The sequence below is a fragment of the Cryptomeria japonica genome, chromosome 7, assembly GCF_030272615.1.
Source record: "Cryptomeria japonica chromosome 7, Sugi_1.0, whole genome shotgun sequence".
Lineage (NCBI taxonomy): Eukaryota > Viridiplantae > Streptophyta > Pinopsida > Cupressales > Cupressaceae > Cryptomeria > Cryptomeria japonica.
In genome coordinates, this window is record NC_081411.1 from 781,221,092 (window position 1) to 781,246,109 (window position 25,018).

The 25,018-nt window shown below is 35.2% G+C and overlaps 1 pseudogene; it reads right to left on the bottom strand.

Annotated features, from left to right (window-relative positions):
• Positions 1-747: 747 nt before the first annotated feature.
• LOC131068934 (longifolene synthase-like) lies at positions 748-13,571 on the bottom strand (annotated as a pseudogene).
• Between the last annotated feature and the right edge of the window lie 11,447 nt (positions 13,572-25,018).

The following is a 25,018-nucleotide window of genomic DNA, read 5'->3' on the forward strand; positions in this document are numbered from 1 at the left end:
TAGGGTTGGGCTTTATTTTAAGGGACACAATGACATCAAAAATTTTATTAGATGAAGATACCAATTTTAAATATTTTGTTTAAATAGTTTTAAATTGTTTACCATACAAGTTAGATTCACGGTTTGACTTTTTTAAAAATTTCAAACAAATACAAATAGATTGTAACATATACAAATTCAGGTACATTTCTCTAGACTTATGCTCATAGTTGTGATGTATATTCTTGAAAAACAAGGAGATGTTATAAAAGAAATTGTGGATTTATGACCAACTTTTTTTTCTTTTCCTTTTTTTTTTTTAAGTTGAAAGAGATTCAAAGGGAAGTGTATATTATAGTATGAGAGAACCTTATTTCATGATACTAATTTTTACAGGACAAATAACAAAATCATTATACAAGCATTGAATATATTGTGCTTTTAAACATTTTTTATTAGATTATATAAAATATATGAGTAAGCTACTCATTTCTTAGTTAATAGCATTTGATATTTTCCTTTGGTCTATTATAAGGCTAATTTGGTCATTAAATATGACCCAAAATATTTTTATTAAAAAATAACACTCATTTTGTCAAGGGTGTTAATTAGGAAACAAACATATAAATTTGTATAGTTACAATCAAAATATTGCTATAATAGAAAAGTGGTACATCCTCCACAGGGTTACATTTGATATAGGGGTACATCCTCTAACAATATTATATATTTTAGTAGGAATAAATATGAAATCAGCATCACACACAATCAAGAGATTAGTTTGTAATTGAATTTCAACTTTTGGATAATAGAAGGTCTATCTTTCAATATTTGTATTGGATTAATTAGAACTTTGATTACCCTTTTCTTGATTCCTTCATCATGATATGAAAATCTATCTCCACATACAAAGAAGCATTGCCTTCCTCTACTAAGGTTGATGCTCATCTTTTTCCAATCAAGCAAAGTATTATCCTTATTCAAAAATTCCCATGTGAATTCTTTAAGTAATTGGTCAAGAATATGGCTTAGGTGATTTAATGCCTCTTCTTCTTAACATTTAGGATGATCCCTAATATAAGAAGAAATGGCTGAGGTTGTTTTTTGATGGAGTTTAGCATCCTTCATAAAAATTAGAAAATATGTTAATATTGAAAGTATAATATCATTTTAATCTAGATCTAATGATTGAATTATAAAGGAAAGACACAAACTTGGTAATCATGAGCATCATCATTTAAGTGTGTGCACAACCACATTATCTTGTAGAATCTACATTGATTATTAGATATCTTCTCAATAGTGTTGTCTGTTAAATCAGGGGCTGCCAAGAGAAGAGGATGCAGTGATAATGGTCCCATCGTTGTAGTTGTTGTTGCAATATGCATGTATTCATTATAGCTTGGAATGTATTGTCTTGCATTCCACCTTGTTTGTTGTAAAGTAGCTTCAACATAATCTGACCACTACATCACAATATATGTGAACTATTAAATCCATTTCCTAATTTGATTTCACAATTTATGTATTTATATTGATATTGTATAAAAAAATCACAATAAATATATATATATATATATATATATATATATATATATATATATATATATATATAGATAGATAGATAGATAGATAGATAGATAGATAGATAGATAGATAGATAATTAAATCTATATATTTTTACATTTAAATTAAAATATTTATTTACATATGTTAAAAAAAATCAAATAATTAAAATAGTTTGAGACACATATTATTTAATATTAACACATGCAATACCTTATGTTCATGCTAAAATGAGTATTAACTATAAAATCAATATAAATATTTTTAATATACACCATAAACATGTACTAAAATTTTTAGGTTCATGGCCTTCTCCCTTCTAACTTAATCAAAAACATGTACTAAATTTTATTAGTTAACAAACAATATCTTCTATAGAGATTATGTCAATAGGTGTTTAACCATCTCAAAAAAGTCGTGTGCATTTAATATAATACATATATTTTTAATTTGGTCCTTTGTCAATTGTGACATTTTGGAAGAAGAGTATAATATCTCACTTATAACAGTTTGATATTTGTTCAAGTTATGGATCTAACAAAACATTAAGGAAAGGTGTTAGAAAGTAGACTAGGAGAAATATCTTGAAATTTGGTCAAGAGGTGTAACCTTGAGGATAGAAAGGATAGCAAGAGAGACACATCTCATGTCATGGCTATGAAAATAATCGTATAAAGAATATATTAATTGTATAAGTACAAGTACATCCAAAATTTAAAATATATATTAATATCTCCAATTAATACAATTAAAAAATAAGATATAAGCATATTCTATTTACTATACACTTTAAAATTAAATGGAAAAGAAGCAAATACATTATTCAATAATAAATGTGAAAATTTTAAAGCTATAATTAAAAATTATATACAAAACTAGAACAAGTATATTGTCAAAATTAAATTTTAAGTTCAAAATATATTTGTAGGTAATATAATATACTAAAAAAAATTATGTAAAAAGAAACTTTAAAGTAACCTAAATCAAAATTTATGTTTTTGTTTTTCTATTAATGTCATCTCTAAGTTACCGTTTTTTTTTTTTGATAAAAGTGGACAAGCCACTAAACTTATATTTTGTTAAATTATAGATTTGAAAATACAGAACGGGTTCAAAGGGCATACCAGCAGGAAAGAACCCGCAAGAAAACCTCTGGTTGTGGTCCAAAAAAGAGAAAAAAACTAAAATTTAGATCCCCATATACCCAAATACATATTTGAATTTAATCACCCTCCTGTTACAAAGCTTATCAGGATATACCTGACATTATCCAAAAAACCCCATAAACCCATTACATACTTGATATTAACACCATCCCCTTACATGTTTCTTTGAAGATGCGTATCTTTCTCCATAAGACCCAAAAAATAATTTTGAGGAGTAAATTGTAAAAAGGGGGAACATAGCCACAAAGCTTCCATGCTTGACAAGATTTTATATCACCCACTCAACACCATAATGCCAAATAGGCATGTAGAAAACCACCCATTATGTCCCACAAACAACATTTATGCTTGCGAAAGTGAGGAAAAAACTAGATGAAAACATATCCCTGCTCAAAAAACCTGTTGCACTCAAACAGAAACCCAAGAGCATGATGTCAAGGAATTGAGAGCCATGAGCTAGGCCCTTCTAATGGCAGAGAGGAAGGAGGCACCATCTATATAGGAGGAATCCAGACTGGCAAAGCTCGAACATTAGACATTGATTCTAAAAGAAAATGCAATCCTGCAAAAACATTAACCACTGCAGCTAGACAATCTGGTGATACATAGTCTAAAAGGGCTACCAATTCAAATAATGTGTCATCATATATATTAGATATAAGCCCATTCCTTAAAATTGAAAGGAGTTCCCCATTCTACCCAGAGGCTAATAATTGAGAACGAGTAATAAAGCCAACATATTCAAAATCACCAAAATCAAAGTGGTAATTAGAGAGAGCATTATCCAAATCAATCGAAGAGTAGAAGTGTGAGTTGAAATATGAATAAAAGATTGCCCTAACCATAGAATAATCCAGAAGCACATCCATACATACAATGAGAAATTGAGATGCAATATCAGCAAGGAAACAACCTGGGTTATCCACAAGCCATCGTTTTTCCAAAACTTTGTGAAAAGCTAGAGAAAAATCCACCAAATGAATTTGAAAAAAATGCCTGAGCTTTTCATCGTCCAAAACAAAAGAGTCTTGAAAATCATAGTTTTTGTGGGGCAATAGAATGCAGTAACCCACTACTTCCATTAGGAGAACAAATGCAAAGCCAAAAGAGCCAAGGAGAATAAAAGAACCCAATGTCATCATAAGATAGTAAAAACAACCATGAGAGGACAACACACTAATAAAAAATGATGTCATTATCCAAGCTGCCACCGTAAACAAAAAATGATGACATTTTCAAAAAACTTGGCACCAAGAATGCACGATAGAAAGAAAAGCCGCCATCTTACTAAAAGATGATTGCAATTTCCATGCGAAGCATAAAGCCAACCAAGCTAATTAATGACTCAAGATATCCACACGAGAAACATTTCTCAAGAGATCCCAAACTTTTCCACGTTATGAACATGAAGAAACCAAAACCGTACAAAACAACAAGGGAGGAAACAAATAATGAATTTTTGAGAAAGGATTACTCCCCCATACCCCAAAAACATGCAAACATAACTCTCAATAAAGACACCCTCTAAGGCAAAAAATAGAAGTGCATTCCTATAATTAATCTTCTAGCCACCGTACATATACAAACTTTTTGCCAATGAATAAGAAACGAAAACTCTTAAAGTGGCACCAAAGAATAAAGCAAGATAAAAAACAATTTCCGCACACCATAAGACTAACCAGATCGAGGAAGCAAAAGGCCTCGAGCCCTATTTGGGATTATACACAATTATGTAAAAATAATGAAGCAATGTCCCAAAGTAGAATACCACCACTTTAAACTTTTATGTCTGAATGTGAACAATATAAGGCACAAGGGCATAATTAATAACAACATTTACAAATAATAGAACAAGCACCCATAATTAACAAAAATAAGCCAAAATGCCGAGGATAAACACCCCATACTTCTGCTTAATCCAGGTATACCTCCAAGACATATGTAACTCATGAGTGAATAAAATAAACTGGACAAACCTCTCCAATCCTTAAGGAATACACGCATTAACATCTACCCCAAGAGCAGAGATGTATAAGTAGTTCAAATGTAGATAGAAATAAAGGACTCCTATAAGCACAAAAAGAACAGATACATGCTATAGTGGGGAGAGGATAATATGTATACTTCAATAAGAAATGAAGATAAAGAGAAGGAACTTATTATAATGTATTGCCACTTGACTTATTGCCTCTCCAATCCTCAAGAAGTACATATATTACCATCTAACCCAATACAAAGTCTGAGAAGGGGATAATCTATATACTTCAATAAGAGAAGGAGGACGAAACTCAAAACAGATGAACTTAATCTTTGGGAAGAGGCACATATCTGAGGAGGACACCTTGACAAATATCACCAATTTCCACATTCTTATGAAAAGCAGTTGAGTCAATTGCCAAATTAGCAGGAAATTTGCCAGTTTATTTAACTCTCGAAAACAATGAGATAACATATAGGTATCAAAAAAAGATAATTTCTTCAAGATGTGGTCAATTAAATACTTCAAATGCCAACAATTACTTTTACAATTCAAAACACTTTGGATAACAACCATTGAATCCCCCTGAATGTGAAGATGTTTGATCCCAAGGGAAATAGCCATGTCAATCCCAAGTGACAGAGCTTGACATTCAGCAAAGTTGTTTGAATGAAACCCAAGGGCATGACATTGAGCAGATATTAAAACTGCATTATGATCCAGAATGGCCATACCAGCTCCCGCCATACTCGGGTTCCCCCTGGAGGCACCATCAAAATGGATTTTATATTGACCTAGAGGAGGAGGAACCCAGGTAGCCATATTTCTCTTATTATTAAGAGCCATACCCTTTGAAACTAACCCATGAAGCAGAATAATAGATAGGGATTTCCATGTCCTTGTGATCATGCCATCCCAATGGGAGAAGGATGTCAGATGATCTAAATTCTTATGAATATATGACAAGGCCACCTCTGAGATAGAAGCCTCTATCTTAACTAAGATATCAGAGAGTGATGTGGATGATTTTTTGAAGATCCTATTATTTCTTTCTAACCATATGTTCCAAACAATGATCGATGGAGCTATGATCCAAAGGCAGGCATAAAAAGAATAAGAGAACAAAAGAGGCCAAGCTCTGAAGTGTGAGAGGAGGTCCCCACTAGTAACAAAAGAGAGACCTAACTTCTCGAAGAACCAATTCCAACACCCTAGAGAAAAATCACAATGAAGGAAAAGATGAGATGACGATTCCAATTTCTGATTACAAAGAACACAAGGGAAGACAACAGATAAACCCATCCTATCCAGTCTCATCCCAGTAAGGACCTTGTCTTGAACAGCAAGCCATGCAAAAGCTCTCACCTTCGGCAGACATGCAAGATACCAGAATAATTTGTAAGGCCAAGAAGAGAGATCCTTGGTCGGCATAAGGGAGTTATATCCATCTTTCACTGAATACTTTCCAATAGAGTTCTTGGTCCAAATCAGCTTATCATCAAGCTCAGATAAGATGATAATTCTGTTTCTAAGAGTAGAATAAAAATCTGCTTTTAGACTAGGACTAATAGGAAGAAACTCAATCGACTTCCATTGGGCCATCACCATATCACCATCTTGAACTACAGTAAAATAGTCTGATAAGTAGGCTCTCCATTTATCCAAAAGAATAGATTTCAAGGGTGACAAATCCCTAATACAATCCATAGGACAATGACCATTCCAAGCATCATCTCAAAATCTAACTTTCAAACTATTATGCACAACCCAAGAAAGATGCGGCAGTAAGACTCTTGTACATTTTCCCATGAAATTCCAAATGGCCGACCCCTTAAGTAGAGACTCAGCCCGAAATATAGACTTCCTATCTCCATTAGAAAGATACTTGGTGAACATGATTCTAGCCCAAAGGGAGGCTGGATTATCATACAATTTCCACACTAATTTGGCCCCCAGTGCCAAATTTTGATTTTCGAAGCTACGAACTCCAGATCCCTTAAGTTCTTTAGGAAGACAAACCTTATCCCAAGCTAACAGAGGGATCCTAGATTTCCCATCCCTGTTGTTGTTCCAAAGAAAAGACCTCAGAGTATCCTTTAAACTGACAATAACATCCTTTGGAGCTTTGAGAATTGACATTAAGTAAGTTGGCACCACATTCAACACTGACTTAATCAACACAATTCTCCCTGCCATGGTAAGCCATTTGTGGTTCCGTGCCAAAATTTTCTCAGACACCCCTGATACTATTTTATCCCAAAAACTAACCTTAACCTTATTAGCAAAAAAAGGAACACCTAAATAAGTATAGGGAAGATCCCCAAGTTGGAAACCCCAAAAATTTTGAAGCTTATCCTAGACCAAGGAGTGAGTATTTAAGAAGAAAACCTTAGATTTTTTGTTATTGACCTTCTGACCCGAAAAAGCTACATAATTCCTAATCACTTGATCAATAGCCTGAGCCTCCTTCAAGGTTGCACAACCAAATAGGAGGGTGTCATCAGCAAAAAGACAATGAGAGATCCTCTGATCAAAATTCTAAATTTTAATGCCCTTCCATAAACCACTCTCACGAGCTGAGCCAATTGCCCAACTCAAAACTTCAGCTAGTAGAATAAATAAAAAAGGTGAGAGCAGATCCCCTTGCCTTAAACCCCTAGTAGAGTGAAAGAAACCACAGGGGGACCCATTAATAAGAACCGAGAATCTTGCTGAGGAAATGCAAGCCATTATCCATTTTATCCAAGCCAACAAGAAACCCAACCTTGACAGGACAATTTTAATGCATTCCATTCAACCCTATCATAGGCTTTCATCATGTCTAACTTAAGAATCATTGCAAGAGATTTTTGGGCAAAAATCGAATGTAGAACCTCATGTGCAACTATAGCCCCTTTAGGAGTTTCCCTTTGAGGGACAAAACCTCCTTGCTCAAGGGATATTATTCTTGGCAATAACTTAGCCGACCTCATTGCAATTGCTTTAGAGAATATCTTATAAACGGTGTTACATAAAGCTATAGGATGAAAATCTGCGAAGGTTTTAGGATCATCCTTTTTAGGTAAAATGACAATTAAGGTAGTGTTCATTTCTTTAAGGATTGACCTATTCCTCCTAGCTTCCTCTAAAGCCAAAAGGACATCTTGACCGACAAACTCCCAACATTTTTGAAAAAACAAAGGAGTAAAACCATCAGGCCGGGGAGCCTTATCTAGATTCATAGCAAAAACAACCCCCCGAACTTCTTCTATTGAAAAAGGAGACATTAACATTCTACTATCCTTAAGAGAGACAAGAGAAGGAATAAGAGATGAGATATTGTTTGAATCCTCAATATTCTCAAAAGAAAGAAGATTCTTAAAAAACTTAACCGCTTCCTTAGAGATATCCCCATCCTCAGAAAGGATATTCCCCTGGCAATCCTAAATACAAGAAATCCTATTCCTATCCCTTTTCAATTTAGTACTAGCAAGAAAAAAATTTGTATTCTTATCACCATCAGCTAGCCATAACTCCTGAGATTTTTGTCTCCAATAAACTTCCTCTCTAGCCAAGATTTCTTCTAACTTACTCCTAAGAGACCTGAGTTCATCCATTACCTTAGAGCCCAAACCATGCTGCAAGACATGCCTATTGAGGACCTCTAACATGTCTAAAGCCCTTTGTTTTTTTGCAAAAATATTCTTGAAGTGAAGGGAGTTCCAACCCCTAATATTTTTTTTTTAAGAAAGTAATCTTCTTAACCAATTGGAACATTCTAGAACCGCTACAGAAAGGAGCCTCTCCCCACCATTGTCTTAGGAGGGGAAGAAAAGAGGTGTCCCTAAACCACATTGGCTCGAATTTAAAAGGAAGCTTGTGACCAGGTTTATCCCATACAATAGTTAGAGACACCGAGAAATGATCTGATCTAGCCATGGGGAGAATGGAAGAGAAAAACTCAATGGTTGAATCAAACCAATTGGATGAGAGTAAAAATCTATCCAACCTTTCCGCAATCTAAGAAAATTTTTTCCCCAAATTTGTCCATGTGAATAGACCATTATTGGGCTTGCAATCAAAAAGGGACAAGTCAATAATGAATGCATTAAAATCATCCATGGATTTCTTATTTGGGTAAATCCCTCCTGATTTTTCACTTAAATTCAAAACTGCATTAAAATCTCCCCCAAAAATGATAAAAGAATTCCTAAGGGGGGAAGACACCCTAATGAGTTCCTTCCATAGCCTATATTTAGCCAAAATACCTGAGGGGGCATAAATGTTGAACACCCATACTTTAAAACTTGAGGCTCTAAATGTGACTAATGACAACATCCAGTTAGGCTCAGATGCAACCAATTTTACATCAACTACAAAATCATTCCATAACAGCGCTAAACCTCTCGAAGCCTGAACAGCTGGACAAGAAAAAAACTTCCATTTTTTCCTAGAAGAAAATACAAATTCTGAGTTTTCCAATGAAATTTTAGTTTCCTGAAGTAAACCTAAATCCCACTTAACCAAATCTAACTAAGACTTGATCAAGCATCTCTTGCTAGGGGCATTTAAGCCCCTAATATTCCATAATATAACCTTCATTGGATTTGAGGGGAGGTTGACTCTCCCCTCTTTTCACTAATGGGAGAAGAACATTACTCGCCAAATCTTTTGTGTAAGCTTCTCTTGACCAAAGCGGATCTAGTATCTGGAGCGCTAAGAACACACTTTTTTTTTTTACTTGAATGACCCACTACCTTTACCATTCCCAAAGTTCAAGATGGCTGCCTTTTTGAAACCAGGAGAGGCCAACAGAACTTGTTGAACACCTGCGTCAATTTCCAACTGAGTTTTATGACTCTTTGGAGGTCTACCCCTTCCAAGAGATACTATAGTTCTAGGGAAATCTAGCTGAACTTTAGCAATAGAAGATTTAATGGGCGTTTTCACTGGAGATGACCGATGCGACAGGGTCACTTTTTGAAGAACAACATTTGGATCATCCTAAGAGGTATTAATAGGGGCCTCAGAAGGATTTAAGGAAGGGGAGACAGACAAACTCTTATGAATTAAATCTAGATCATTCCCAATAGAGCACACTACCTTTTCCGAGACCTCATCTTCTGCAAAGTCCTTATTGGATTTAAGAAACTATTCAACTAGCTGAGCCATGTGATCATTTGGAACAATATGTAGAGATTGAGGCTTAGTACTATCCCGAGGAGGCTCATTATGAAGTAACTCTTTGACTTGTTAAATTAAAGCATCTTCATCATGATTAACAATGTTAGGCACAACCGGAGCAATTACCCTAGTTGTAGCAATAGGACTAGATGATCAATCTAAAGCATTAATGACCTCAACCTCTACGCTACCACCCAACCCCCCCTCCTTAACAGAACAAACAAAAGACTCATGTAATGGAGGAAGAGCTGACTGTTTACCCAGATTGGGAATGCCATCTTTAACATGACCAACAGTCCCCATACCCTGAAATAAGATGTTCACCTCACTTTCAGAAATGACAATGGTAGTTCTACTATTAGGGAGAACAATATTGTTAAGTCCCTCCTTGAGATATCAGACAGACCTAGTTAATACCTGAGGAGATTCTTTAGCAGGAGTATTATGATTTATTTGAGTGGCATTGTTAAGGTCTTTCTTGCCATGACAAATAGATTCTGCCAAGACCTGAGAGGATTCTTTGGCTGGAGTAGAAGAAATATTTCGATCAACCTCATTGTTTAAACCAGTTTTTACATTTTGGAAGTCAAAAAACAAAGGAGCATCCACAATTATCAGATTTTGAACTAGCTCATCCTTCATTTTCACAATAGGTTGCTTCCAGATGCCTTCATTTGACTTGATCTTACAAGAAATTGGGCACACTGTTGTCGGGGAAATTAGAACACATATTTTTACCAGAACCTTCCCTTCCTTAAGAACCGATTTAGATGTTAAAAAAAACCAAAATTATCCCCTATTGATTTCAACACCTCCGAATCCATAAATTCAAATGGAAGTTGAGGCAAACCAAACCAAACCGGAAGAGAATTAGGTTTGACCCATTCCGGCACAAAGAAGGGTTTCCAAACAAAAACCCTAACTAAAACATTACCAAACCAATGAAATGGGCTTTTAAGAACATCATCCTTGCAATGGGGGGTTTCAAAAACCAAAACATAGGAATTGGAGGATAACAACTGAAAACAAATCAAAGAAGGCCAACGTTTGCGTAATTTAGAATGTAATTTGGATAAGTTAGTCTGAGGACCCTAGAGTTCCCCTAAAATAGCCACAGAATGCAACTTGGAAGCCCTATCGACTACAACAGAATCAGAAAAATCAAAACAAGGTCATGGGAACCAAACCTCCTTCGAAGGAGTAGAATGATCCTTGTTACCAGTTTCCACATGATCTTTATTGCTCGAACTCCCCGCATCTTTATCATTAACAACCACATCCGTATCCATTTGTTTAATAGATCCGGATGCCCTAGGGCCATGAGCGCCATTTGATTGGTTAATAAACCTTGATACCCTAGACACCATTGGAATTCCCATGGCTACCACTTTAGCAAAGGAGTGGTGAGTAGTAAACGCTTTCCTACCCCGGTTTATGTATCATCCATCTGATCCTTGCCTATTAGAGCTTTCCCTTCCATGCTGCGGAACCCTTTTGAAAAAACGTTGAAAATATTTAGATATCGGACGAAACTCTATATGATGCCTTCGTAGAAATGGAGCCCTATCCACCCATCAACCCTTGGAAAGCACCCACTGTGGCACATGTGGCAGGTCATCCCACCCAACATTTGCCCAATCGCGAAGTCACCGATCGTTGTTAACTTGTAGAGCCATCCTAATTTTTTTTCCATTATTTATCATCATTTTCATTTAATGTATAAATAAAAATTAAATTTACACATTTAATTAAAGAATATTTTAGAAAAGTATACATACCAGTTTTTTGTAATAAATGGCATCATGTCACATCCTTTCTTTTTAGTCTACAATTTATTCAAAATTGCTTGGAATATTTTGTATCATAGAAAGGTTCTAATCTTGAATAATGGTCTTATAAATAAGTTCAACTTGTTCAAATGTTAACTAGTCATCAAAAAGATCATCCATTAAAGAAAGAATTGTTGTTGATTTGGCCAAAGCCATTCTGCTACTAGAAAACTCCACTTCATCTGTAGTACTCACTCCTAACAAATAATATTCAATTGGACGTTGTCTAATTGAAATCAAATTAGTGACAAGAGACTTTTCCCACCAACTGCGATAAAAATTAAACAAATTGCTATTATTTATTCTTAAAATAAATTTGATTTACATTACAAATTATGTTTAAAAGGTAAATCACTATGGAAAAAATTGTGACAAACATTGTATAAACTATTATCAAGAATTGATTTTTTCTTTTGATTGCATCCATGATTTATGATGAACACAAATACCTTGATTTAATAAAATTTAATGCATGATAGTTGATCAAAAGACATGGACAAAGTAATAAGCTATTTAATTTCTGATTGGATCAAACATTAAATTATTATATAAATATTTAGTTTTCATAATATTAATTAACATTATATGAATATTTCTTTCATTTTAATATTTTATAGCCTTCACCTTGAATTGTCCAATTCACATATTTCTATAAAATTCCTGCCTCCCATCTAGAAAAGGTATGAGGCCATTCATACAAGAGTGCATACTCCACCTATAAATTTGAAATAATACTATGATAACAACTTTCATAAAATATAATGACTCATTTTAATAACTTTTTCTTACAAATTTATTACCTCTCTCAGAAAACTTTTCTTATATGCATCTTCAAATTTTTTGTAATCTTTTCTTAAAATATGCAGAGCTAAATATTTTAGCCTCTGCCATAACTTTTTCTTCTAAAAATGTCACACTTGAAGCCCTAAAAAGATTGAGCATACTTCTCATCACATGTTCCTCTCTCATGTTCTCCTTATTTCTTTCCCAAGAAAAAAACTGCCCATTTTTGTCCTTGAAGTTCTCTAACACATCTTCTCACAGTACAACACATAAATAAATGATTAATAATAACACAAAATCAATAATCAAGATCGATAATGAAATAACTTGAATATATAACTTAAAGGATGGAAAAAGATCATTAAAGTATATTAAGCTATCTGGGTACCAGCAGATACATCATAACGATGAAGTCTAAGAAGTCTGAGTTCTAAAGCTGTAGGATTCAAATTCTTCGTAACATTTCCTGATTCCAATCATATGCCCACACTTCCATCCCAACATCTACATCCATTATTAACTAAACCATTTGGTTAATGTTTTCAAGCATCTAAAATTCATTGCAAAACTATTTCTATCACAACCGAGCTGTGTAACCTTAAAAGATATCTATCGCCTGTATAGAAATTCTAACATTGACAATCTGGTAATATGTTAGAATTTCCATCACCATTTATATATTTTGTTATCAATCCAACTGGTAGAAGACAAATTTAACAAACCCGTAAACATAATCAAGAGCCTCTTTTATCTCAGCCTGAAAATATCGATCTATTCCAAGGCATTGCAATGCATCAACCATTTCAAGCTGCTCCATCAGATCGCCATCTAATCCAGTCAGCATTTCTTTTAACAAGATTTTCACTTCTTTCACCAGTGTTTCCCCACGTTCTCGGTATTCAGATCCCTGAAAAATGCAGAGTCAGGAAGGAAGAAAAATACAAGTGGAATCTACAAAGAAAAGCTTCTGATGGGAATATAAATACTAAGTAACAAGTTATTTACCCCGTATGGTGTTTCCAGAGACTGCACAAAATCATTATTCCACCGATTGAGAGATCTTTCTGGTATATAAGAAGAAGAGTTTTCTGCCTTCAAACTGGCCATTGGCGAAGCAAATATTAAGGAGAACACAAGCTTAATACTTGTCCTCAAGCTTAGGAATGGATACATTCGGTCTTGGGCTTACAATGCTATTTATAGTGCAGAGTGGGAAGGAGCACGTGAAATTTGTATGGCTTACAATGCTTTACGTCTCACAACGCAATTAGTGGGAAAGACCACATTAAACTTGCATATTGTTCTTAAATGCGCACTTAGCTGTTTTGGCAATCCATATACTCTACTAATTAGTGGGAAAGACCACATGAGACATGTATCGTCTTACAGTGCTTTATGTCGTAATCATACGCTACTAATAATTGACTCCTGGTACAACTCCTTACATTGTTCTTAAATGTGCACTTTGGTTGTTTTGCCAACTTATCGAAATGACCCTACATTGTTCTTAAATGCGGGCACTGGCTATGGGGCCCTTTAAACCGCACCCCATAGCCCCCTACTTCTTAGCTGTCCTTCTGCCTTGCCTTCCGTTTATAATTGAAAAGGGACACCGTTTTAAAAAATTAATATTAAAAAAATATATGAAAAATTAAAGACTTACAGCGGGTATAAGAAAATTTGCTTCACCAAAACAAATTCAACTGTAAATTATTCTCTTAGATTTCTTAGCTTTCTAATTATCTTTAAATCTGTGTGTTCTCCAAATGCTTCTCGAGTGTGTGTTCTCCAAATGTCCATTGATTCCCTTTTATAATAGTCTCATTGCAAAACCAATGGCCATGATTTAATTTCAATCAATGGCTAAGATTCATTAGACTAAACCATAAACAATTGGTTGCTATATGTCTCTAAAGAAAATAATTAATTATTTAAATAATTGTCTGGACTCTAATAAAATTCCAAAAAAATTTATTTTTTACTAATTCTTTGGAATGGAGATGACAATTGCCCAAGCTACTCAAACTAACAATCCCTCTTAGCAATGAAGGTGTTCTGCATGAAACCCAACTTATCTCTAAAGAAGATGAATTTTTCCTTCCCAAATGCCTTTTTCAAGATGTCTGCTACCTACTAATCTGTAGGTATATATTGTAACTGAGCAATCCCCCGCTATACACAATCCCTGATGAAATGATACTTGATGTCTATATGCTTAAACCTATCACGGAATACCGGATTCTTAGACAACATGATGCAACTCTAATTGTCATAGTGTATTATTGTAGTCTCAACTCTCTAACCAAACAAGGCTACTAGAAACTTCCGAAGCCATATCTCCTCATACATCGCCATGCTAGCTGCTATGTACTCTGCCTCTGCAGAACTTAGAGTCACATACTTCTTCTTCCTATTGTACCAAGAGACAACTCTTGATCCCAAGCTAAAGCAATTCCCTGAAGTTCTTTTCATGTCCATTATAATGCCTGCCCAATCTGAGTCAGTATAACCTATCAACTTGATGCCATCATCTCAAGCTTATCTAATCGCATACTCGATCGTACCATGCAAATACTGCAACACATGCTTTGATATTTTCCAATGAACTCTCTTTGGTTCGAGCATGAAATGACTAAGAGAGTTTACTCCAAAGGATATATCTGTCCTGGTGTTGGAAAAATGCATGAGAGATCCAATCAACTTCCTGTATAAGGTGGGGTCTACATCTTTCTCCTTGGATGAGTCTACCTTCTTCCAATTTGTGATCATGGGTGTAGACATGGGTTTGCAAATTTCCATCTCAAACCTCCTCAAGATTTCAATGTAGTATTTTCCTTGTCCTAGGAAAATCTCTCCATCTGTCTGGCATACCTCCATGCCTAGAAAGTAGTGCATACACCCCAAATCCTTCATCTTGAACTCTATCGCAATGTCCCTTTTGTTGGCCATTTATTGGAATTGATTATGTGTTGCATTGATGTTTTGTCATTGATGCCAACACTAGACGTTTGGATGCTTCACCGATACCCTTCTGGTCCCAATAGGTTGAGTGGTTTTTGGTTAACTTGGATCTAGCATGATCCTGTAGGCTCCGGTATAATTTGGTGACAAAATTGGCTTCTTCATGATACTTATACTCAAATTTGGTTAGTTGGTTTTTCTTTGGATATCAGATGCTATCCTGCTTTATTAGAAGATTGGTTTCTAGTTTCGACGAGGGTTTCATGGGTAAAGCTTTTGATGGAGATCTTTGATGAATTGCATAAGCGGTGTTGGTGCAGCTTTTGGTGGACTTTCAAGATGTTGTTGGTGATCGTGTTCGAAACGTGGCAGTTGGAGATCATTGCTAAAGCGTGTGGACCTATACTTGGTCCTGCTTGACCTAGGTTATCAACCTGATTTAATGTAACATATGGATAGGACCTATTTATGTATTTTTGGGTTGTCTTATGTGTTGATATTATTTTTTTTGTCTAAGGCCGACATGGTTTCTAATTATGTAATCGGTTTATTATCTAGTGGCTGACCTAATTATTTATAGTTGAGGGTTTTTATATATAAATGTAAGATCTTATTGAGATCATCATGGTTAATATAAGAGGTCATGGTCAAGGAATGTAATATGTGAATAATGTAATATCACTCAAACATAGGAGTTGGTCGATCATTGGAGATTGAATTGGGTTTATGTGAGGGGATTTAGTCCTCCGGTATTGAGCTTAACCGGAACTGTACTCAAGCATAGGAGATGCAATCTTTTCCAGTTCAACACTTCTCTGGATTGTAGTCTGGATTTGTATGTAGTCAGTGAAGCTTCTTTTGTGATAAGCAGTGCGCTCTAGGCTGTTGGCCTTCCTGCAAGTGCAGGCCCCTTCATTGTAATTCACATACTTACTACAAAAGTATTATCTAACTATGGGTAGGCATCCTACAATGGTTTTTCCCTTTACCGGGTTTTCCACGTACAAATCTTGGTGTTATATGGATGGCTTTTATTCTGTGATTATTGTTTATGCTTAATTGGTTTATCTACTATTCCGGTATTAATGTTTTGGGTTTTGGTATTAAAGTTTAAATTGTTAATGGTTCTTGTAATTTGTGACAACTGATTCAGCCCCCACCCTCTCAGTTGTATTCCAGTTATTTGAACTATCTAACAATTGGTATCAAAGCTTTGGTCCTCTCTGTAGAATGCTTAACTGCTTGAGGAAGATCTTATGGCGACTAATAGTTCAAGGTCATCTAGTTATTGTGGAGCTATCTTTTGAAGGGGTATTTTGAGGCTTGATGGAACAAATTACATAGTATGAAAGATTCAAATGGAGACTCATCTAAGATGTCTTGGCAAGGAGATTTTAGAGATCACATAGAATGGTGTCACACCCTATAATTCGAGAACTGGCAATCCTCCTCCGGAAAACCTAGACAACGAGCTTGAGAATGATTAACTGACAAATCATCTAAAAAAGCTATATGGGATAAGTTGGAGACTTTTAATGAGGGTGAACCTATAGTGAAGATAGCTAAACTTGATGGTTACCGGGTGAGATATGAAAACCTGAAGATGGAAGAAGACGAAAGGATTACTGAATTCATGGAAAGGGTAAATGAGGTTGTTCTGAGAATTCAATGTTGTGGTGGAACTCGAAGTGAAGATTAAATTGTTTCTAAAGTCATGAGAGCCCTGCAATTGACTTACAAAATGAAGGCTACTACTATTAATGAGTTGAGAACAATGGCTAATACATTTGTCAATAGAGTTACTGTGGTTGGGAAACTATCTTCTTTTGAGCTTGAGGAATTTCGACCTTCTGGAGTTGTGAAGATTGAACCTAATTTTTATGAAACTACATCTATAACCGGTAAGCAAGACTAGAAAGATTTATATCCAAAGGAATTGGAAGATATGAAGAGAGAAGATGATGAGTTTGAGAAACTTGAAGCACTATTTTCTAGAAGAGTACCTAAAGGACTGATAGGAAGTAAGTATGAAGGAAAAGCACCTTTTAAATGTTTTGCATGTAATAAGATTGGTCATTTTGCATTGAGATGTCCTGAAAGGAATTCAAGATTTGAAGAAAGTGTTAGAAGATCATTTAAGCCTAACCCTAGATATCAGGACAACTATAAATACAAGGAAAACAAAGACAAATCATGCTACATAGTGGGTGAGGAAGGCATTACTGATTCAGATAATGAATCGATAGAAGACTTTGCTAGTGGATCCACTAATGGGAAGGAATGGGTATTCTTGGCTATCAAGGAAGATGATCCAGCACTGGAAAAGAATGTACCTAAAGAAAAGGCACTTGCTGCTAAATTTGAAGACATGGATGAATGGGTAATTGATAGTGGTTGTTCACATCATATGACTGGAGATAAAGGGAAGTTTCTGTCTTTGTAAGAATTTGATGGTGGTCTAATTAGATTTGGAGATTACAAAGCATTATGATCAAAGGAAAAGGAACCATATCATTGGATGGTAAGAACAATACTGACAATGTTTATTATGTGGAAGGTTTGAGGCATAATCTTTTGAGTATAGGATAATTGGTAGATAAGGGATTTCAATTACAGTTCAAGGATGAAAAATGCAAAATCATTAATAGATCTAGCTTGGAGATTACAACCAGTACACAGACAAAAGGTAATATATTTCACTTAAACTCTGGTTAGAAGAGATGTTTGATTACATAGATTGATGAGAGTTGTTTATGGCATAAAAGGCTGTGTCATGCAAATTTTGATTGCATTGTGAAGATTGGTTCAACTAAGGCTGTTAGGTATATACCTAAGATTATGAAGCCCTATAATCCAATATGTAAAGAATGTCAAATGGGTAAATAAGTCAGAACCTCTTTTAGGAGTATACAAGATAAATCAAATGATGTTCTTGATCTTATTCATACTGGTTTGTGTGGCCCTGCTAGAGTCAAAAGTTTTCAAGGTGATAGATATTCGATTCTAATCATAAGACAATTTTCTGCTCCCTGGACACCTCACCAGAATGGAGTTGTGGAAAGGAAGAACAAAACTATCTTGGATGATCCTAGAAAAATGACGATGGAGGCTAGTCTACCTCATATCTACTGGAGAGAAGCAGTGACTACAACGGTTTATACATTCAACAGAGTACATATAAAAGGAGAAACCGGTAAGTCACCTTATGAATTATGGTTTGGGAATACACCTACAGTTAAGTATTTCAAATTTTTTGGTACTAAATATTATATCAGGAGAGATGATGTTATTGGGAAATTTGATCCTAGATGTGATAAAGGCATATTTCATTTTGATTCTAATAAAAGCAAAGCATATAGATGTTATAATAAGAGATTGTAGAGAATTGTGGAGAGTGCAAATGTCAAAGTAGATGAGCTTAATAAAAGTAAAATCAGAGTTTATGCGAAGGAACCGATAGTCAAAATGATTATATCTGAACTGGTAGCACCTTTAACAAAGTAGAGAGTTTAACCATCTACTCTTGTAACATAAGAAAATTCTATAGTAATTGAAGAATAGGGAAGAGGAACAACAAGTTAGAAGACTCCTAAGTATGTGAGATTGAATCATTCTGAAGATCAAATGATTGGGGATAAGAGTAATGGAATGATGACAAGAAGAAGATTGGAAAATAATGAGTTATGTTTAATTTCACAAGTTGAACCGGTATTAGTAATTAATGCATGTAAAGATGAACATTGGTTGAAAGATATGGAAGAAGAATTAGATCAGATTGAGAAAAATGACACATGGACCTTGGTTCCCCGGTCTTAAAATAAAAATGTTATTGTAACTAAATGGGTTTTTAGGAATAAACTAAATGAGGATGGTCAAGTTATAAGGAATAAGGATGTATTGGTTTGTAAGGGATATTAGCAAAAGGAAGGAATTGATTATGGAGAAATTTTTGCACTTGTAGCTAAGATTGAAGTTGTGATATTATTTCTTGTCTATGCTTCTTATAAAAACTAAAAAGGTTTATTGATTGGCTTTAAAATGTACATTTCTAAATGGGGATCTTGATGAGGATGTTTATATTGAGCAACCTGATGGTTTTTACTCTCAGATGATACAAATATGGTTTGCAGGTTAAGGAAAGCTTTATATGGACTGAAACAAGCACCTAGAGCTTGGTATGCAAGGTTGGATAAATATATTTTGAAGCTTGGTTTTAGTAAAGGCAATGTTGATAGTAACTTATATTATAAAATCATTGATGATGATATATTGATTGTTGAAAAAAATTTTGATGACATTATTTTTGGATGTAAAGATAAGTTATACATTGAATTTTCTAAGAATATGGAGAAAGAATTTGAGATGTCTATGATTGGTGAAATGAAATTTTTCTTGGGTTTGTAGATTACTCAAACTGACAAAGGTATTTTTATCTATCAAACTAAATATGCTAAGGAATTGTTGAAGAAATTTGGTATGGGAGATTCTAAACCGGTAAGTACTCCTATGGTTACAAGTGAGAAATTGACAAGAAAAGATGTTTCTGCACCAATAAATCCTACAAGATACAACTCTATGATTGGAGATGTTGATTGGGCTACAGATGTTGATGACCAAAAAAGTAATTCCGGTGGAGCTTTCTTTTTGGAAAGAAGTTGGTTTCATGGATCATCAAGAAACAGTCATGTACTTCTTTATCTACTACTGAAGCTGAGTATGTTGTTGCTACTACTAATTGTACACAAGTTTTATGGATGAAGCAAATGTTGAAGGATATAAAGGTGCATTGTGATACACCGATAGTTATTCACTGTGATAACTCTGTTGCTATTGATATATCAAAGCATTCAATATTTCATTCTAAAACAAAGCACATATCTATCAAGTATAACTTTTTGAAGGAGAAGGTGGAAGTAAATGAAGTTAGATTGGTTTATGTGAACACTAAAGAGCACATTGCAGATATTTTCACTAAACCTTTATCCAAGGAATCAATTGAGTACCTAAGAGACAAATTGGGAGTTTATGCCCCTCTGATAGAGACTTGATTGATGCATTTTGGCATCACTCCGACATGCATTATCATAGATACTATTCATTTCAGCATTATTGTGGGATTCTACTACTTAGGGGAGTAGTCAGCTTTGTGATTCAGAGACTTATGTTTTTGCTTTGATGTTTATGTCAGATTTCTGGCATTGATGTCAAAGGGGGAGCGATACTGATGTGAAAAAGAAAAAGAAAAAGAAAAGAAAGGGGGAGTGATATTCTGAGCTATATGTGAGATTTTGTTGGATGTACTCTACAGGGGTAGACTTGTTTGGCATTTTTTGGTACTTAGATGTTTTTCCCATCTAGTGTTGCCATCAATGCCAAAAGGGGAGATTGTTGGCCATTTGGTGGAAATGATTATTTGTTGCATTTATGTTCATTCATTGATTCCAACACTAGTTTTTTGGATGCCTTACCGGCACCCTTCTAGTCCTAGTAGGTTCAGTAGTTTTTGGTTAACTTGGATCCAACATGATCCAGTAGGCTTCGATATAGTCTAGTGATGGAATTGGCTTGTTCATGATACTTATACTCATATTTGGTCAGTTGGTTTTGGTCTAGAGATCAAATGCTATCCCGCTTTCTTAGAAGATTGGTTTCTGGTTCTGGCAAGGGTTTCACCAGCAAATATTTTGATGGAGATCTTTGATGAATTGCATAAGTGGTGTTGGTGTAGCTTATGGTGGAGTTTTAGGATTCTACTGGTGATCGTGTTCAAGACTTGGCAGTTTGAGAACATTGTTGAAACATGTGGACCTATACTTGGTCCCGGTTGATCTAGGTTATGGACTGACTTTAATGTAATGCGTGGATAGGACCTAATGATGTATTTTCGAGTTATCTTATGTGTTGATACTGTTTGTTTGTTCTAAGGCCGGCATGGTTTGTAATTATGTAATAGGTTTATTATCTGGTGGCCGACCTGATTGTTTATGATCAAGGGTTTTTTATATATAAATGTAAGATCTTATTGTAGATCATCATGGTTAATGTAAGAGATCATGGTCAAGGAATGTAATGTGTGAATAATGTAATATCATTCAGGCAGAGGAGTTGGTTGATCATTGGAGATCGGATTGGGTTAATGTAAGAGGATTAGTCCTCTGGTATTGAGATTAACCGGAACTGTACTCAGGCCTAGGAGATGTTATCTTTTGTAGTTCAACACTTCTCTGGATTGTAGTCTGGATTTGTATGTAGTCAGTGAGGCTCCTTTTGTGATGAGCAATGCGCTCTAGGTTGTTTTCCTTCCTGCAAGTGCAGTTCCCTTCCTTATAATTAACATACTTACTGTAGAAGTATTATTTGACTATGGGTAGGCTTCCCACCATGGTTTTCTGCTTTACCAGATTTTTCATGTACAAATCTTGGTGTTATATGGATGACTTTTATTATGTGATTATTGTTTATGCTTAATTGATTTATCTGCTATTTCGGTATTAATGTTTTGGGTTCTAGCATTAAAGTTTAAATTTCTAATGGTTCCTATAATATGTGACAATGGATTCACCCCCCCTCTCAGTTGTCTTCTGGTTATCTAAACTATCTAACACCTTTTGCACTCCTTTATGAGGCCCAGTGAACCTATTAGAAACAAGTCATCCACATATACAACAATAATGGGAACCTCACCCCAACCACCAAGTAGTAGAGGTTAGGATCCATGTCACTCTTCATGAAGCCCATTCCTTGCAAGGATCTATCAATGCACTCATACCATGCTCTAGGAGCCTTCTTGAGTCAATACAAGGGTCTCTTCAATCTGCACATGTGGATTTGATTGTTGTGTGCTATAGAGACCTCTGGTTGTTCTATGTATACCTCCTCTTTCAATTAACCATTAAGAAACACTGCCTTCACATCCATTTGATGGATCCGCCATCTCATTTGTGTTGCAAGTAAGATCACAACTCATATAGAGGTATACCTAGCCACTAGAGTAAATTTTTGGACTCATAATCTATTCCCTCATTCTAAGAGAACCCATTGTATTTCTTGATGCTACTATGAGAACCATGTTTGATCTTATAGATCCAGTGTGATCCAACCACTTCAATATCTATTGATCTAGGCACAACCTCCCATACATCATTTTGCAATATTGAGGTAAATTTCTCAACCATCACATCTTGCCACAACTGTTGTTGTGCAAAATCTTGATAGCTAGAAGGCTCGCTATCAACTAACTGACTAAATAATTCCATGTACTCATTAAAATTGGTTGGTTGTCTTTATTGTCTATTAATCATCATAGGAGCTCCCACAAACTCCTGAGTATTCCTATGTGTCTATTGAACCTCATGGTTCTTGTTGCCAACTATAGAGAATTAAACATCAACTTGCATGTCTTCTTGATGCATCTCTTGGACGTTATGTATTTGTTACTCCATATTTTGCGAACTCTCAACACTTGAGCTTATGCTTGTGTTAGTAACTATAATTGCACTTTATTGTCCTTGATTTGGTTGAATGATCCATGGAGCTTCTGTTGGCTGCCCACTCTAATCATCATTTGGTCCTCCTAAATGCTTGTCCTCCATGAATTTGACATCATGTTTGACTATAATCCTCCTAGTCACTGGAATAAATATTTGATATGCCTTTTAGGTTTCAATATACCCCACAAAGTACCCCCTCTCTCTAGTCTGATCAATCTTGGAATGTTTAGCCCTTGGAATGTGACAAATGCCAAACTTCTGAATATCTTGAAGTGACTGACATCTAGCTTCTTCCATATGAAAGTTTCCTCTAGTGTCATCTTCCCCAGTACCTTATATGGAACCATGTTTTGAATGTATACTACCATACTGTATGCCTATGCCCATAAGTAATGTAGCATGTCCTATTAATGTAGAATAGCCCTTGCTATCTTTGATATAGAACGATTCTTCTTCTCAAAAAACCCATTTTTCTTTGGGTTGTAAGGAATAGTCCTATCTCTCTTGATTTATTCCATGGTACAAAACTCTTGGAACTCTTTCATTTTTTACTCGCCTCCATTGTCTAACCAAATAACCTCTATCTTCCTACCTCTCAAATTATCCACAAGAGCTTTGAACTCTTGGAAGCAACTGAAGACCTCATCCTTGGTCTTAGAGAAGTATATCCAAATCTTCCTAGACAAGTCATCAATAAAAGTAACATAGTACTCGTATCCTCTAAAATATTTCATCAACATTGGTCCACATATATTTGAATGTACTAGATCAAGAACACTCTTGGATTTGGTGTCACTCCTTGGAAAAGTTTCTTTTGGAAAATTCCCCAACACACATCCCTTACATACATCATCATGCTTTGTGCCCACCTTTGGAACACCTATCACTATATCACAAAGATATTTAAATGCTCCATGATGTATATGGTCCAGCCTCCTATGTCATAGCTCTCCTCTATCTCTAAGACTACCACTTCTCATGAGTGCCTTAGGGAAATCAAACTACAACCTATAAAGTTGACCACTCCTAACTCCAATAGGTATAGTTGATTTCCAATCCTTGTGCTTGATCAACACATGTGTCTTGCTATTATAGTACATTGTAGACTTTATCCTAAAGAACAGATAGAAAAATAAGTTCATACCTAATCTTGGCACATGAAATCCATCATGAATGGGAATCAACTTGCCAAGATCCCTCTGAAATTGAACAGTCCCTTTCCCAACTAGATTGAGTTTGGACATGTTCCCCATAGAAATCTAGATTTTGATGTCCTCCTCTTTATAACAAGATAAGTACTCTCTAACTCCTATCATATAAAATGACGTCCTACTATCTATACAACAAACAATTTGTGAGGTTCATCTAACCAAACAAGCTATGAGTGCAAACTCATCCTGCATTCTAATAGAAAGATCATCTACATTTGCTAGAGCTTCCATCTACTTCTTGCCTTTCTTGTCATTCTTCTTTCTTTGTGGGAAATCACTGACATAGTGGCCATACTTGTGACATCCATAGAACTTGATCTTAGACAGGTCTTGCTTCTTCTTCTCAGTTTGTGGATTTGATCATTTGCTAGACCCCTTCTTCACTTTCCCTTTTCCTGCTAGGGCAATGTTTTCCTGTTCTGCCTCACTTTTCTGACTTTTTCTATTGGTCCCACTGCAAAGACTTATTCTAAGCTCCTCTTGAGTGAAGTCACTCTATAGTCGATCCTTACTTGATAAGTTATCTCATCCATTAATAACTTGAACAAAGACATCCCACTACTTAGTAAACCCATTTAGGACTATTTGTACTAGCGAGTCATCATTAGGTTTATCTCCAATAGCTTCCAAGTCATCCTTGACAATTCTAAGCCTAGTGAGGTAAGTTGTAACATCTTCTCCCTTGTTCATCAGGGTATTCCTTAACTTTTCTCTAAGAATCAGCTTTCGATTAGTGGTAGCATTTTGCTCCAGATTCAGAATGGCGTCCCACATTTTCTTCATTGTATGTAACTCTACAATATGTGGAACAATATGATCCTTGAAACCATCAAGAATCACCCTCCTCACCTTGGAATCTTCCATCTTATATACTAAATGTAGTACACCTACC